The following is a 16,621-nucleotide window of genomic DNA, read 5'->3' as shown; positions in this document are numbered from 1 at the left end:
CAATATTTTCATGAGAAAGAAATAATTATTATTACATACTATTAGAAAATTCATACCTTTCTGTCTTTTTCGTCATGAACTAATCCTGAGTACGCTTCCAAGTCGACCGCTTCGGCAATACTATAAATATATTCCAGCATGCAGAAAGCGCATAGCAATCCGCCAAGCTGGAATAACATATTTTTGTGTCAGCTGGGTTTGTACATCGTAGTACTGCTATAGGTGTAAATACAATTATTTTATTGTAACTTACCTTCATTTTATTTGTAGGAAATTCAGTAAATAATTTATACACTTTAGAAAAATACACTATATGCCGATATCTGCAATTAAAAAAGCCAACTGAAGCATACTTTCGTCAATCGCATTCTGATTTGGCAAAATCTTAATAAAATCTTCTTTTTCATAGGTTATTTTTGCTGTTCTAGACTATAAATTTTTGATTGAAAAACACAATTCACAGTAACTTCTACAAAACTGCTATGTTTAAACTGCATTGCTGACATGAAAAACCAAATTTATGAAAAAAAACTGATCTAGTGGTCAATGCTCTTTACTACTTCAATGTCAAGAATGGTGTCGAAAAAAGAGAGAAAGCGCATATAAATCGTCTGAGACACTCTTCTATATGTTTGTGTTTATAGTACATATAAACTTAAACGTCATAATAAAACTTGAAACGTCATAAAGTTTGTTGACATGAAGACAAGTAAAGCGTGTTCAAATTGAGACGTTTCAGGCTCAATTGTTCTTAAAATTACATCACTTCATGTTTTCTTAGAATAATGGTCACCCTTCTTTTTAATTGAGATTTCAATGGCAATTATAATTTTGTAAGGTATTCTTTATCTTGTAATACGTTTTTGTCACATACGTCGATTCATGTTCAGTGACTTAGACGTCTTTTAATTGTTAACTCGTCTGAGCTGTAGTTTGAAGCAATGACGTATCGGTAAACAAAATGGTTTACAATGAAATTAAAGACACGTTGTTAGTAATTACTCACTTTCGCAAAATCTTAAGGAAAAAAGCTTTTTGGTCAACTTTGGCCGTGTCAGAATGACGAATGCCGATTATAAAAGTTGAAAATTTTAGGGGAGAAAAAGCAACTTTTGGGGAGCTAATGTTTTTAGTTTTTTTTTATTTGAAATGAAGAGTTAGCTACTGGATACAGCCAAACATTTTTAAAACACCATTACATGCAATACAATATAAACAAAATAAGCTTAGATAAATTGTGGTTGGGTTGTTGCTCTCCCAAGCCCCCCCCCCCCCTCTTGTGGCTACGTTCCTGTTATTTTTCTACTTTGATTAGCGAAAGAAAGAAATCTTTTTGATGGTGCTCTCACAGATATGGTGCTTTTCACGAATGTTGAAATTAAACTGTTTAAGATTGAATCATAAATATTAATCGATTTCTAGCCGTAAGTTTACTGACGTAATTGTAGCAATTAATTAAACGTTCAAACCTTGCTAAGACCTTTTTTTTTAATGTTGTTCAACAATTAAAATTTGCATTACGTCGTTGTATTGACAATTAAAAAAAAATGTAGCCGTTAGCGTCGCTTCTCAACAGCTGACCGGTTAGCCCTGGTACGACAATCCAAAAGGCGCCGGTTCGACACCACCCAAGAGCACGAGGCTGTATCTTTGGCAAGACACTAAAAATATATCCTGAAGGTGGACGTGAAGATTGGCTGCCTTGCCTTCCGTCCACTTCATTTAAATTCTCAACCACCGGACTTATGTCTGGACACGACAAAGTGTATACGATAGGCTGTTACTGTCTGATGTGGAAATTGAAATGTAGCCTACTTGCCTACTACAGTCAGTGATGGGCATTATCGGCGATAATTTATTGGCGATAAATTTTTATCGCTTATCGTTATCGCTCAATTATTTTTTCAGTTATCGTTTATCGTTATCGCCAAAGGCAATATTTGATTATCGCCGATAATTAATCGCGGATAAATTTTATTTCGGATCAACACACAAGTTGAAAGACCATGAAAAGTAATATTTTTACTAGCCATCTAGTTAAATAAATTAAAATTGAAACCAGTTCTTCTTCAGTGCCTGAAGTGTGTGTGCACAGGTCTTTGTCAGGGGAGGGGGCACGCCCCCCTGCAGCGACGGCCCTGACAACACAATAATTTTTAGAGTTGCAAATTGCAATGCAATGAAATGCATGCAACAAGTCTCTTGTTGTTTTGCTGCAATCGACAATCGCGAGTGAATTTTACAATTAAAATGTAAGCGCACAGGCGGTACAGATACCTTTGAAGCGAAGCGAAAGAAATTGGCAAGTGGTTTGTGAAAGTGTCGCAATAGGAGGCCGCTTTTACATCGGAAACATGGTCTTTCGCGCCACCTCACGATCAACTATTTTATTCTTGTGTTTTCTTTTTTGGTTGGAAGTGTTAGTTTTTAGTAATTGTCGTAAAAAAATAAAATCTCTCTCGTCAAAACATGAAACTTACTGTTTTAAGCGCATTAAATCTTTAGATGAGTAGATTAACTAAAATTGCAAAAACTTGCCTAGAGACGTGCGGTTACGTCACAAATTCAGTTTAAAAGACAAAATTCACACACAATAACAACACAAGATCTGTTATAGACTATAAGATCGATTTTTTTCTAGCTTGGCGATATAACTTAATCCAAAAATAATAACCAAATGCGTAAGTGCCATTTAACTTAAAAAGTTAACCCATTTGTATACCGAAAGTGAAAGTACTTAAAACAATTTTCGAAAAATTTAAATATTGCATAATTATGACCTAAAAAACATATCACAATTATTTTTTTCGAATTATTGTTTACCTAATTGTGTTACTTTTTGAGAAAAAAGCCGTCCTATATAATATAAAACGCTAGGCAAATCCGTTATCAAGTTTCACAAGTTTCTTGTTCGTAATGCTTGCGTTATTACATTTTACTTATCGCTCAAAGTGATCAATGGGAAATGTCTTGTTCATGTCTTGTCATGTCATTATTGTCATCGAGCATTTTATTGAAATGAAAGTTCAAAAAATATGAAGATGAAAATTAGCAAAGTAACACAACATCACTGAAACAAGTCATTGCGGAATATGATATTGCTTGAAGCATTTGACATGCAGACCGACATCACATTTTTTGCATCTTGTAGTAGTTTTTGCATGACAATAGGCGCATCGAGTTGCGTGGTAAAATTATGCTAAATACAGTATAACCTTTCTCATTTACCTATGCGACATAGCCTACCTCAATCAAATATTTTTATTCTCACTAATACAGTGCCTATATTGTAATTCTTATCTCAACAACTCAGCGTTCTGCCATTGCTTTAATGATGGTGTTCACAAAGAAAACAAAAAAAAATTATCTGAAATTATCAGTAAATTACGATAATTATGCTCTTGTTCTTAAACATACACGACCAATTTGACAAGCTTGATGGATTTCACAGTATGCACAATTTTACTACCAATAACGCTCAAGATTCCTGATTAATTTTCAAGCATTTTGCATTTTTTGGAATTTTTTCAATTATTGCTGACATTGCTGTAAACAGCCCTAAGCAGAAAGCAAAATACAAAGTTTGGAATTTTTTATGGTATTTTTATTTGATTTAATTATTTTGCCTACTGCACGTAAGCGGCAGTGTAACTCAATTGATAAAAGCACCCAACTGGTATCTGAAGGTATAATTATAAGCACGGCGGTTACCTCAGTGGTTTGATCCTGGATCAAGAGGTTGAAGATTCGATACCTACTGTCGCTGTTACGATTCTATTCATGCATAACTTACAAAAAGTTTTGTCCCTTTACAGTATATTATGTTCGATTTTTCGTCATGTTGATGAAAACAGTTCGTGCTGCATGGAATGGGGCAGCGCTAATCAAGAAAAAAAAAAATTATCGTTATCGGACGTTATCGGCGATAATTTATCGTTTATCGTTATCGCTTAACTTTTTTTTGATTTATCGTTTATCGTTGTCGCTTTAGGCATTTTTCGTTTATCGATTATCGTTATCGCTTAACTGAAAATTGAGTTATCGCGCCCAACACTGACTACAGTACACTAATTTTGTAACCTGTGCATTAATTTTGCAAAGGCAACTTGTGTGGCTACAGTATTGATGGAACGTCTAAAGCAGGGGTTCTTAAACTTTTTTTTATCGCGGACCCTTTAAAAAAAAATTGGTTTGCGTGGTTCCCCTTTGTGGCCTAGTCCGAGAAACTTTTTTGATCAGCATGAATTGGACATAATGCAATAAAATTAAAATGCATTGGCAAGAAAATTTAGGTTTTTATTAAATTTAAGAAATAGTGATTGCTGATTGTTTTTCAATATTTTTGATTTAATTTCATTAATGTGAAGAATGCTGCTGTTTGTCTTCAACAAGAATATGAAATTGTGGCTTCGTGTTTGATAGAGCTGATAGGATAGTTATTTGAACTTAATCTTTTTTCTTTAGAAAAATTTATTCTCTTTTTGAAATTATACACTAAGATTTCCATTGGGCCTTATTCATGGACCCCCTAAAACTAATCCGCGTACCCCTTGGGGGTCTACGGACCCCAGTTTAAAAACTTTTGGTCTAAAGTAAAGTTGAATTCATGAACGGGATATCAAGTTAAAAGTTTAGGTAACAGTTAACATGTCTCTAATAGATGACAAAAATTAGATTTTAAAATACGTCTAATTGTATTCATATTTAAAATACCGTAAGTTTAATTGATGGTATAATTGTATTCGGACAGACCGAACATCTTAAGAAGATTAATCGGGAAGTTTTGCAGATTCTATGGAAAAACTTTGAATCGCTAGATGCAAGCCTGGTGCCAAACAACTAAAGTGGACAGTTTATATGTCTCGGTTGTAGCTGAAATACAGTCGCCTACGCACTGATTGGTTTTGAATCTTCATCCTCGGACAGAGAGAGCCTTTGGAAAACTGATACCTGGCGGTTTCGCATACTTGCAGAAGCTTTGAATCACTGACGCAGACTGGTTACTGAGATTGGCAGAATGGAGTTTCCGGTTGTTGAACTGCAGTTGTCTGTGAAACTGCTCCATCTATCAGGTGCCGCTGAGTGGAAAACAGTCCTGAAATGCTTTGCTCAAGCGCACACCCTGAGAGCCGAACCAGCGCCGCTTAATCTTGCAGTTTACTCCTCATGCACAGAGTCGGACTTTCAACCAACTGAATTATTTCGGAGGGCATATTTAATAAGTGCCATTAAACAGACGTTGAGAGATTTCCTTGCGGTGATTTTTCCAACAGGACTCAACAAAAGTGGAACCATTGTGGTTTGACCTTATATTATAAACCAGTTACGGATCCAAGCGATCTACCTTTTAACGCCTGCTAAGCGTCTGAAGTGGACGACTCGATTTAAATCAGTCCAGCTTTCATATTTAGCTCAAAGAAAATAAGTTTTATTATCTGAAAGCAAAAACTAATGCCGGTGAAATTTGCTTACTCCACAACAGAAAGTACCCCAGACAACCACTTCATCTGATCCACATCTTCACCAGACCACATACAGATCTGACCAGATCAGGACCTGATTAAGTAGCTGCCTGGGACATAACTAGAAGCATAAAAGTCTTACATAGCATCTGTTTGGAAAAAAGGGACTTTTTTATAATAAGCTACTTCTCCTGCTCGCAAATTGTCACACTTTGTATCTAACCAACTGTGCTTTGTCGAAAGCCCAATGGTTGAAAAATTTAGATTGAGTTGACGAAAAGCAAAAAAGCCATTCAGGCATGCCTTGCCAAAGACAGCCACGTGCATTTGAGCGGAGTCGAACCGGTGTCTTTTTGTACTCACTACTCAGAGCAGTGATCGTCGTCGTCGTCGTGTGAGCGTCTGGGGTCGAGGGTCTATCCTTTTACCACCCCAGATTCACGATGTTCCCGGACTACACTGGAAGGCTACTAGAGAGCAGCCAGTCTTTGGTTTCATCATCCATGACGCGCAGACCTTTCACTCCGTTAGGTGGCTTGAAGATGGAGCAGTCATTGATGATGTGGTCTGCGGTCTGTTCCTCGGCACCACATTCACAGGAGGAGGAAGAGGCCATTTCCCATTGGTGCATGGTTGAGCGGCAAAGCCCGACGCCGTACGGAGACGGTTGAGGCGCACCCATGCCTGTCTTGGTAGTGCTAGACCGATGGGGCGTGTGTCGGCGTCGGGGATGAACGAATAGAGTCTGGTGGCGGTTGACTTCCATTCAGAACTCCATTTATGGTCCGCCCAAGTAGCCGCAGAGATGTCTTGTACATCAGCTTCGTTGATAAGAAGTTGAGCGGCTGGCACGAATGGGTGTCTTGATTTCAGTCGACGGGGGTGCTCGTTTGGGAGAGCAGAAATCTTGTGGTGGAGAAGGTGGTTAAGCTCCAGTGCCCGTCGACCGAGGGACAGAGTGGCTTTTTCGCGACGAAGCTCAGCGGGTTGGATGCCAGCGAGAATGGGGAGATTGTCCAATGGTGTGGAACGCAGGCATCCGGTCACTGTGCGCAGGGCGCTGTTTATGGCAGTGCCGATGTTATGGCAGTGAGGACTGCGGCACCAAACTGGTGCACAGTACTCTGCTGAAGAGTAGACAAGAGCTAAAACTGCTATACGCAAAGTATCAGCCCTCGCCCCCCAGCTTGAGCCTGCTAGGCGCTTGAGTAGCGCAGCGCTGGATGTGAGTTTCTTGCGCAGTGACACCAAATGGTGGCGGTATGTGAGCGATCTGTCCAGTGTCACCCCAAGATATCTTCGTTCGGGGCAGAAGGGCAGAGATTTTCCGTTGTTCTGGACGTGTACCTCACGATCAGCTTCCCGATTATAGAGGTGGAAAGCTGCTGCCACAGTTTTGGTTTCGCTGAGTTTCAGTCGCCAGTTCTGGAGATAGGCTGGTAGAGTTTTCATGTCCTGGCTCAAGGTGTCTTCTAGACTTTCCCACGACTTTGTGGAGTGGAGAATTGCCAGGTCGTCCGCAAAGTAGTTGGCAGGTTGTTGGCAGGTTGTGGGTGGGCAGGTTGTGGGAGACCGTAGTTGGCAGGTTGTGGGTGTAGATGTTGAAAAGAAGTGGAGCCAGGACCGATCCCTGTGGGACGCCGTTTTTCAGGCGTCTCAGTCTGCTTCGCTGTGAACTACCGGCGGTGACGGTGAAGCTTCGATTCCTGACAAGTTCCATAATCATATGAACCATATGTCGGTCAGGAAACAGGCGAAGTAGCTTGCAAGTGAGGCCGCGATGCCATACGGTGTCATAGGCAGCTGTAAGATCTAGAAAGACAGCGCCGGCCTTCTTTTTTGCCTCAAAGCAATCCTCGACCTGATCTACAATGGATTTTCCGCGCCGAAACCCAGCTTGCTCTTTTGGAAGGAGCGGGTCGATGATTGGGTTGACGCGTGCGTAGATCAGTCTTTCGAGGATCCTGAAAGGAACACAGAGGAGGGATATCGGACGATAACTCCTTGGGTCCTCTGGTGGCTTGTGAGGCTTTGGGATTGCAACTACTAAAGCTCTTCTTCAGATTTTTGGGATTGTGAGGTGGTGCAGGCAGAAAGAGAGGAATCTACGTAACCAGGACTTTAGGGCATGGCCATTGGCCAGCATGGAGCACAAGCTCAGGGCAGATCTTATCCGGCCCTGGAGACTTGAGCAGTGATGTAAGGCTGCAATACTTCTTCTACATGCAAATTACGTTAATTGAATATTGCGTTACATCTAAATGATTAAAAATGGTTTGGCTATTAGGCTTATTGCAAAAGTACCAACAATTTCTTACTGTATTGCTACTACACTTACAGTAGCCTAGTTATGACTTTTAAGGACATGATATCAATGTCGACTGTAGATTGGAAACTTCTGAATAAGGTGATCAAAGATCAAACGTTGAAACATGGAAATGTGGACACACGCAGTGTTGTGTGTATAGGCCAAGGTCAAACCGGCGAAATAATTTATTGTCTTTTGGCCACATGTAGCTTATATATACCTACTTATGACTGATATAGTTTCAACTTGGAATTCGGGCTTCGAAATTAACTTACAGAATTATGCCTGACTGACCGAAACCAATTCTTTGTAGCCTACACCGACTGTATACCTTTATTTTCTAATCAAGAGTATTTCTGTCAAATAAAGGTAGTCTATATAAGGTACCATTGTTTCTTTGTTTGTTTTATCTTTATCCTGCATTGCGGGAAAGCGGACTTGAGCGTTATGCATTGGTGTACGCCTTCCGACATACACCTGACCCACGCTGCAGCCGACGGCAATGTCTGTTTCCGGTTGTCTACTCTACTTATGACTTAAATTTGGTACTACCCATTACTCGAAATCGATCACTGGGTAGAGGCAATTATCGTGAAGTTTCTTGCCCAGAGAAACAACAGCAAGTGCGGGTGGCTGGAGTCGAACATGCAGGCTCTCGACTGCGAGCCCAACGCGATAACCACTCGGCCACTGCTGCCATGTAGCCTATACTTACTGCATAACGTGCATACGGGCGAGAAATCAGACGATAATTTGCTTAAAGTGATTAGCTACAATTGAAATTAAGACCACAATTACTTTCAATGACTCTTTTTACAGTCTTACTAAGTTTTTATTGAGAGTCTCATAATGCGTAGGTTTTGCAGATCTTTGGCAAATCGAACTGCTACTTAGAATTGAAACAACCGCACAACGTTGTTCTTTGAGAAGTTTATTATGCTTCACTTGAGTTGCAACAGTCGAATACAAAATAACAGCAGCAGATGACATTTAACAAAGTTACTTATATATACAAAGTATAACAAATCATGGCCTAGCCTATATAAGTAACAGGTCCAGCGTTTTTCAGACTTGGCCAACTTCTTCTTCTTCAATTGCCTTGCCTGAATGAGGCATCGACTGCCTCAAATAAATAATTACACCAAATATTCCTATTATATGTTTCTCGGCAGGCGATTTGTAGCAAGAATTGACAGCGACAGACACGTGTTTCGCCCATGAGCCTGGGCTCATCAGTATCGCACCGTATTCTGCCACAAATTTATTCGACCACCGCTTTACCAGTCAGTTTAACTCTTATCTTTGTGGAAACAAAGAAAGAGCCAACAAAACCAGCAGGCGCCAGGGCAGAGGACATTGTGAAGAAAGGGGCGTTCTTCCCGGCTATCAGCACAAGGCTGAGCACTCACTAGTACAGCGAGCAGCTGCGATTCGCCAACCATAACGGTGTAGCTTCCACGCTAGCCATTCAGACCAGCAGGCGCAGCCTTGTGCTGATAGCCGGGAAGAACGCCCCTTTCTTCACAATGTCCTCTGCCCTGGCGCCTGCTGGTTTTGTTGGCTCTTTCTTTGTTTCCACAAAGATAAGAGTTAAACTGACTGGTAAAGCGGTGGTCGAATAAATTTGTGGCAGAATACGGTGCGATACTGATGAGCCCAGCCTCATGGGCGAAACTCGTGTCTGTCGCTGTCAATTCTTGCTACAAATCGGCTGCCGAGAAACATATTGTTGATTGGATGGTCTGAATGGCTAGCGTGGAAGCTACACCGTTATGGTTGGCGAATCGCAGCTGCTCGCTGTACTAGTGAGTGCTCAGCCTTGTGCTGATAGCCGGGAAGAACGCCCCTTTCTTCACAATGTCCTCTGCCCTGGCGCCTGCTGGTTTTGTTGGCTCTTTCTTTGTTTCCACAAAGATAAGAGTTAAACTGACTGGTAAAGCGGTGGTCGAATAAATTTGTGGCAGAATACGGTGCGATACTGATGAGCCCAGCCTCATGGGCGAAACACGTGTCTGTCGCTGTCAATTCTTGCTACAAATCGGCTGCCGAGAAACATATTGTTGATTGGATGGTCTGAATGGCTAGCGTGGAAGCTACACCGTTATGGTTGGCGAATCGCAGCTGCTCGCTGTACTAGTGAGTGCTCAGCCTTGTGCTGATAGCCGGGAAGAACGCCCCTTTCTTCACAATTCCTATTATATGTTGCATGGATAATTGTTTCTGCCTTGTCGTTAAATTGTTTCAGATGAGTTTACTTTTGTCTGCCAGATGCTCGCTTTCCAAAAATTTTACCAGTTAAGAGAGATGCAGTTTTTGCTTTCTTATTACCTGGCCGAGAAATTTATATTGTCTGGTTTTCATATTTTTTAACAGAGATCTGGTTTGGTTCATTGGTGTAAAATTTCTTCATTTGTTTTCTTTGCCAGCCATGAAATGCGTTCTATTTCAGACAACTGTACAAAATTGAGACTACTGTATATTTTTAATCTGAATATGTAAATTTTCTAATTAATAAAACTAACAAAATGTTAAAGCCATATTATAGGCTACAGATACGCAGGCATCAAACATTTCAAACTGTCAAAGCATTAGCCTAATTGGTAACCAGGGGCGTAGTCAGGGAGTGCAAGGGGGCAATCGTCCCCCGAATTATTTTAAATAGTCTAAACATTTTTATACTCTTTTCAACATCATTTGACAAAGTTTTATGATGGATTTAGACTGAATGTACTCTCAGCATGCACAATTTTAAGGTATTTTTAAACATTTTAAAGGGGAGGCTCTCCAGGCCTCCTGTAAGTGCTCCACCTTCGGTGACCCGTTTCCGGACTCACTCACATATGTAAAAATATTTATTTGCCCCCACCCCACAAAATTTTTGTGTTGACTACGCCCTTGTTCATGACCTACACCACTTTACAACACCACTTTTAATAGAAGAAATGATTCCTTTCAATTTGAACAAAAAAAATTTGTGAACAAGAACAATTTGTGAACAAAATGACTTATATCGTACGGTCTAGTATAAAAACGTTCCAGATAAACCAACTGCTTCCATTTTTAATTTAAAGTAAAAGTTTTGCTTGTTAAATCACCAAATAAGTTTGGCTACGAGCCGAAAACTGAAAACGTCTATGACATCGAATCATATGTCAGTTCAATAAGGAGGAGATGAAATTGTATCTCAGCAATATACTTGCAAATATGCACGGAGATTTGTTTCTTTTCTTTTCGATACACTTAATCAGAATCAAGTACAACTCGGAATTTATGCACTCGAAAGGATATATCCATTGACCACGAAATAGAAAATTAAAAAAAAGTCTATAACTGTAAATTTAAGAAACCTACATAAAAATTGCGCAATTACTATTTTCGTTTTAGTTGTGCAGCAAAGCTCATGATAAAAAACAACGTAACGAGATGCAACACACGTATATGTTAGAATCGTCCGACAGACATGGCACAACTTGTTGGGACTCTGATTGGGACCACTTCGACGTCATATCCGTTGCCTTTGTAGACCGCCGCCACGCACTCTACGTAAGTGATCTCACAATGGAATGAAAAGAACTTGGGAATGTGGCACGGACGAAAGAAGAAAGTTTGGAACAATCGCTCATCTGAAAACACAAAATATAGTGGCAACTGTTAATTTATTGCGCTGAAATTGACAACTAAAAACAGTTAGTAAATTTGTAGAAAACAAGACCTCCTTGTAATGGCCTTTCTGTTCTGTGTCATTTGTAGTACTACACGTGTAGCTTGTAGACGTCCAACATATAAGAGCAAAAATTAGTTTCTGTTTTTTACAAATTACTCGAAATAATCCAAACGCCTTTGAAGTTTTATTTTTGTCGTTTCATTAATTTGATTTTAACATAGGCGAGTAAAGCTAATCCGATTTTTTATTACCTACTGCCACACATTTCGCAACTCCCAGATTGAAAACCCCTGATATAGACAGACATAAAGATTAACTGCAGAAATAAAAATTCTTTATGAAATAAGCTTATTTTCTTGACCTGGGAATGTACTAAATTCTTGAAAATGAATTTTGAAATGGTCTGGCTTGGTTTTTCGTTGCATTTTGCATCTATATCACAGATAACATTTTATTTACTAAATGGTAGCCTGTGTTTATTGTATATCAGCAGTTACCAGGGTTTTGAAACAATTCAACCGGTTTTCCAGTGAGGGCATGAATTGCTTCCGTCACAATTGACCTTCGTGCCGGACCTCTAATACATGGGTTTCCAGGAATATCCCTCTTTGATCGGTGCAAGGTTGTGTCGTTATGGGATTCCTCCATTGCATCTCGCTTTCTTCGATAAGAAGTTGAGGGTTTTTGGTAACTACCAATGATAAAATCTGTAACTGTAACAAAAATTTAAATTTGAAGAACTTGATGTACATTGCTGTAAAACTATTTAACAGCCCAGTGCTGTGATAGGCCATTTCCGTCACAGCAAAGTAGTCAAAGAAGCTTGCCAAGACATTTCTCTTATCATAATCTCAGGCGACTGTGTCTTCGCACAAACATCTTACACTAACTTTACAATGTAGATTTTAACGACCTGTTTTAGCCTGATGCTGCGAGTTCGCTGTGGTAACAGCGAATAGCACTAGTTTTCGGAACACAGTTCCCTAGTCGTGTGCTATGACAATTTTTCACTAACCAAACATTAGTCTAATTTCAACAACAACAAGCTCATTTAGGCTAGCCTACTTACCAGGATCTGAGTCTACTTCGTCCGTACTTTCCACTTTTTCCCATTTATTGATGGAAGGCTTCATGTGAAGTCTGGACTCTGCTTTAAGTTTCGGTTTATTTCTTCTTGAAAGATAGCAAGAGCGATTCCAGCGAACTCTGAAGTTGAAAAAGCAGTCTATCTCCGAAAAGGGCTTATCCTGCAGAATAAAGGACGAGAAATACAATTAGAAAAAAGGGAGAATTTTTGTTGACTTCTTAGTTGAGTTAGCCTACAACTATTTAAAAAAAGTGATTTTGGTTGCAATAAAACAAAACATACTTTTACTGCCAGACATAAAGCTTAATGATATTTTTCACAAGAAAAAACATTTGAAATATAACTGAGATACAGCAATTTTATGTCGAAATTTGTTTCGAAAATGTTTTAAAATAGCTTTGCTTGAGCACACGTGGCATCCTTTGACATAATAGCCCATCGTACTGGCCTGGCCAACAGTTTTTCAAAATTTGCTACGGAGATGAAAACGATTGAGATACTAAATCATGTCAGTTAAAATTGCGTGTTTGCTCATCTGGTTTAAAAGAGTTTAACCAGGGGTGTAGTCAAGGGAAGCAAAGGGAGAAATTTTCCCCTCCTCTCGGAAATACTTTAAATAAAAATTTCACACTTTGTTACAACATCATTTGACAAAGTTTTACTATTGATCTAGGCTGAAAATGCTATCAGAATGCACACTTTTAAGGCATTTTTTTCAACATTTTCTAAAGGAGGCCCTCTGGGTGCTTCGCTATCGGTGGCTAGTTGCCAAGTTCACTCGACATGTACAAAAATATACGGTACTTATTTTCCCCCTCCCCGAAATTTTGTCCTGGCTACGTCCCTGACTTTAGCCTACATTTCTGTGAAAGTGCTTTATGGAACATCTCGTTGCCATTTTCACGACAGCAATAAAGTGTAGGCTATATGAAAATTAGAAAACAATTTTGAAAGACTTAATTGTTTTAATTTGAACCCGGTAGAGTTAATGTCATTAATTCTGTGCTATTCTGTGCCTGCGTTTCCTATTACCGCAACAAATGCGTGACGATACAAATTATTGAAAATAGGTGTGTTTCATTGCTTGTTTGTAACAATGAAATTTTACAGTTAAGCTACAGTACAACAAAACTATTCATTTTAAGAATGCAACCTAGTCTTTAATGCTTTGATTTGTTAGTTTCAGTTGCTAATTACTATGTTTACACAGTTTTCACTCATGAATGCTTTTGTGAGCTTCAAAACATAGGTTGAATCAGAGGTTGATTGAATTGTGAACTGTGACTGGATGCCTGAGCTCAACTCCAACAGAGTATACCTACCTATTCACGCAGGCATCCAACCTGCTGAGCTTTGCCGAAAGGGAGTCGTTAAACACCTGCCTCGTCAGGCATAAGATCCCAACCTCTTGCTCCACTCAAAACTCAGCGTCCCACCTCAGGAATCCTCCCGGCCGCTAAAGTTAAGACAACCCTTTGTACCAGCTGCCGCTGAATTATTACAACTATTCAGCATTCATGACATCAGTGCAGTATGGACCAGCCCAGATCCGCACACAATTTGTCAAAGATCTAGATCAGACAAAGTGGTAGCCTGGTAGCCTTCATGGGCGAATACAAACACTCCGCTCGACGTATTCTTATAATATAGCCATATTTTTAACTAAGGGATCTTTGCTTCTCAATCAGTTTACGTATTTGAACAAACTGTTGTTCAAAACCTGTCTACTACCAACATAGTTCTGTACCGTACTGCACTGATAGGAAGGCTTTGTTCACAGCTGAATGCTCCAATTGTGCAAAAAAAAAAAAAACGTAAAAAAGGTCAAAGTTTTATACGTAGCTTAGCTAAAAAGAAATTTTTTTTCTTTGAAACGTGTATCACGTTACGATAATTAAACCAATAGCACTGCAGACTAATACTACAGAAATTGTTATTATAATTGTAACCTATTATAACATTTATTTATCAAATGGTCGCAATTATCGTGATTATTGTTGATTTTTATCAAATTAATATAACACACATCTGAACGGAGATTAAAAAAGTCGAAATCGAGTAGCCTACCCCTTCTGGGTACGCTATGCTGCTTCTCCTGTCGCTTGTTCTACTTTTACTTCATGCAGCAATTGACAAACTGACCGGTAGGCTATAACATGCTTTTTTGATTGAGATTTTTAACAAATGAGGATAAGTGGTGCTTACCATTCGGTCTACACCCAGGTTAATTTTCATATTATATTCCTTCGCATCTTCGCTAGCGTGATCAATTGTAGGCGGAGGGGTGGAAGTTGTAGGCGGAGGGGTGGGAATTGAAAGGTCCTGTATAAGACCGTTGGCGTCATAATAAACCAGATTAGGATCGTTGTAGGCTGAGATTGAATGAAAGACTAAATTGCTTGTCATCAGGTGCAAAAGTACAGAAAGAAGCTGAAAAACAAAGGCGTATACTTTTTTTTATTTTAAAATGTTCGTAGGCCTATGATCTTTTTTTACGATTTAGACAAGCTGGCAAATCAGATAAAGTCTTTAATTTTTAATTGCGGTATCTATTTTTGACGTTCGGAGCAGCAGCGTATTCTTTAACTTCGTTGTATGTTTGAACCAATGAATGAAATTGCGTGTGAGCAGCAGCAGCGGTGCAGGCCACGAAGTCAGGTTTTCTGGACTTCCACTCCAATCTGAAGTCATTGACTACAAAGCCACTCCTGCTCCAAATATTTTGGAAATAGTGACTCCAAGCTCCACCGACTCCAAACGCAAACTATAAATCACAATCCAGATTTTTCTATACCATAACTTATAGCCTAGCCTACCTTTTTTCATCCTTTGTCATGAAAGGAAAACATATTTTGAAAAATGAAAAATTGACTAACTTAGGCTACTTGAAAAATTAAACCATAAAAGCACACAAAAATAACAACTGCACCAAGTAGGTTACAGCGTAAATATTTCCTACACTAAAAGTATCAACTGGCAAAAAACAGTATCCGGCTTCTGTTTTAGCCAAGAATTTCAGACTCCAGCTCTACTCCGACTGAAAACCTTGACTCCGGCTCCTGTAGGCTGCACCTCTGGTAGGCAGTGTGCGCTGCTTCTGGCCTCTAATCAGGACCTAAGTTAATGCGGAATAAATATTGTAAAGAGTAAACCTATACTTTTGGCAGAGAATTGATTTTGTAGACTATGAGAAAACATGACATGAAAGAAACGGAAGTGTAGTTTTCATAATCATATAGCTTTGCCGGAGTGGTTTGTCTCTTAGTAGGCTTACGACTTACGAGTGTGTCAATTACGCCGCGTTTAACAGACTTGTCCATAGAAGAAATCCAAGTAGCCTGCAGGCCTACCTAATTAATTTATTGATTTCTATATACCTTGCAAACTTTTATGAATTACATAAAGTTTACAATCACAACAAACACGCACAGACGTAGCTAATACCTACCTCCATATTCAATCTTCACTTGTTTTGTGTCTTGTGCAATCTAGGCTATAAGGTTTGGCAGGCTAATAGGCAAACGTAGGCTATAACCGCAAATCAGTTACCACTGTGTTTTCAAGTTGCTTTATAAGTTACGATAGGTTTAAACTTCTGAATTAATGTTAAACTTATTAAAAATTATACCTACAGGGCTATACTCATTGCTGTAGATTGTAAAGAATAAAATATTGAAAAATGGACCTAATTTAACGTTTAAGCGGATCTAATAATGCAATAGACTAGTCTGGCAGAACTAATTAAGTTTGTCCAATTTTTCTGGCAATTTAATTTCTAACATTTTTGTACTAAACCTCCACATGTTTTGTATAACATGCGAGAGAAAACAGATTTACTTACTACGTAGTATAGTCAACTCAACTATTGAATTTATCAACGACAAAAGAATCTACAATATCAACTTCATTGGACGTAGCCTATGATCCTAGCCTTCCTGTCTTATGTTGCTTCGACGTTTTGCAAAAGTAGCTTTTTCCTTATTACTGCTCACTGGAGTGAAGTTTTTCTTCGGCAGAAAGCAATATCAAGGGTTTGTGGATTAGCTTTTTTGACGTCAAAAAAAAACTTTTCGATTTTTTTGTGTATCGTTAACAGGTTT

The sequence above is a fragment of the Aplidium turbinatum genome, chromosome 6, assembly GCF_918807975.1.
Source record: "Aplidium turbinatum chromosome 6, kaAplTurb1.1, whole genome shotgun sequence".
Lineage (NCBI taxonomy): Eukaryota > Metazoa > Chordata > Ascidiacea > Aplousobranchia > Polyclinidae > Aplidium > Aplidium turbinatum.
Note: the sequence above shows the minus strand (reverse complement) of the source record.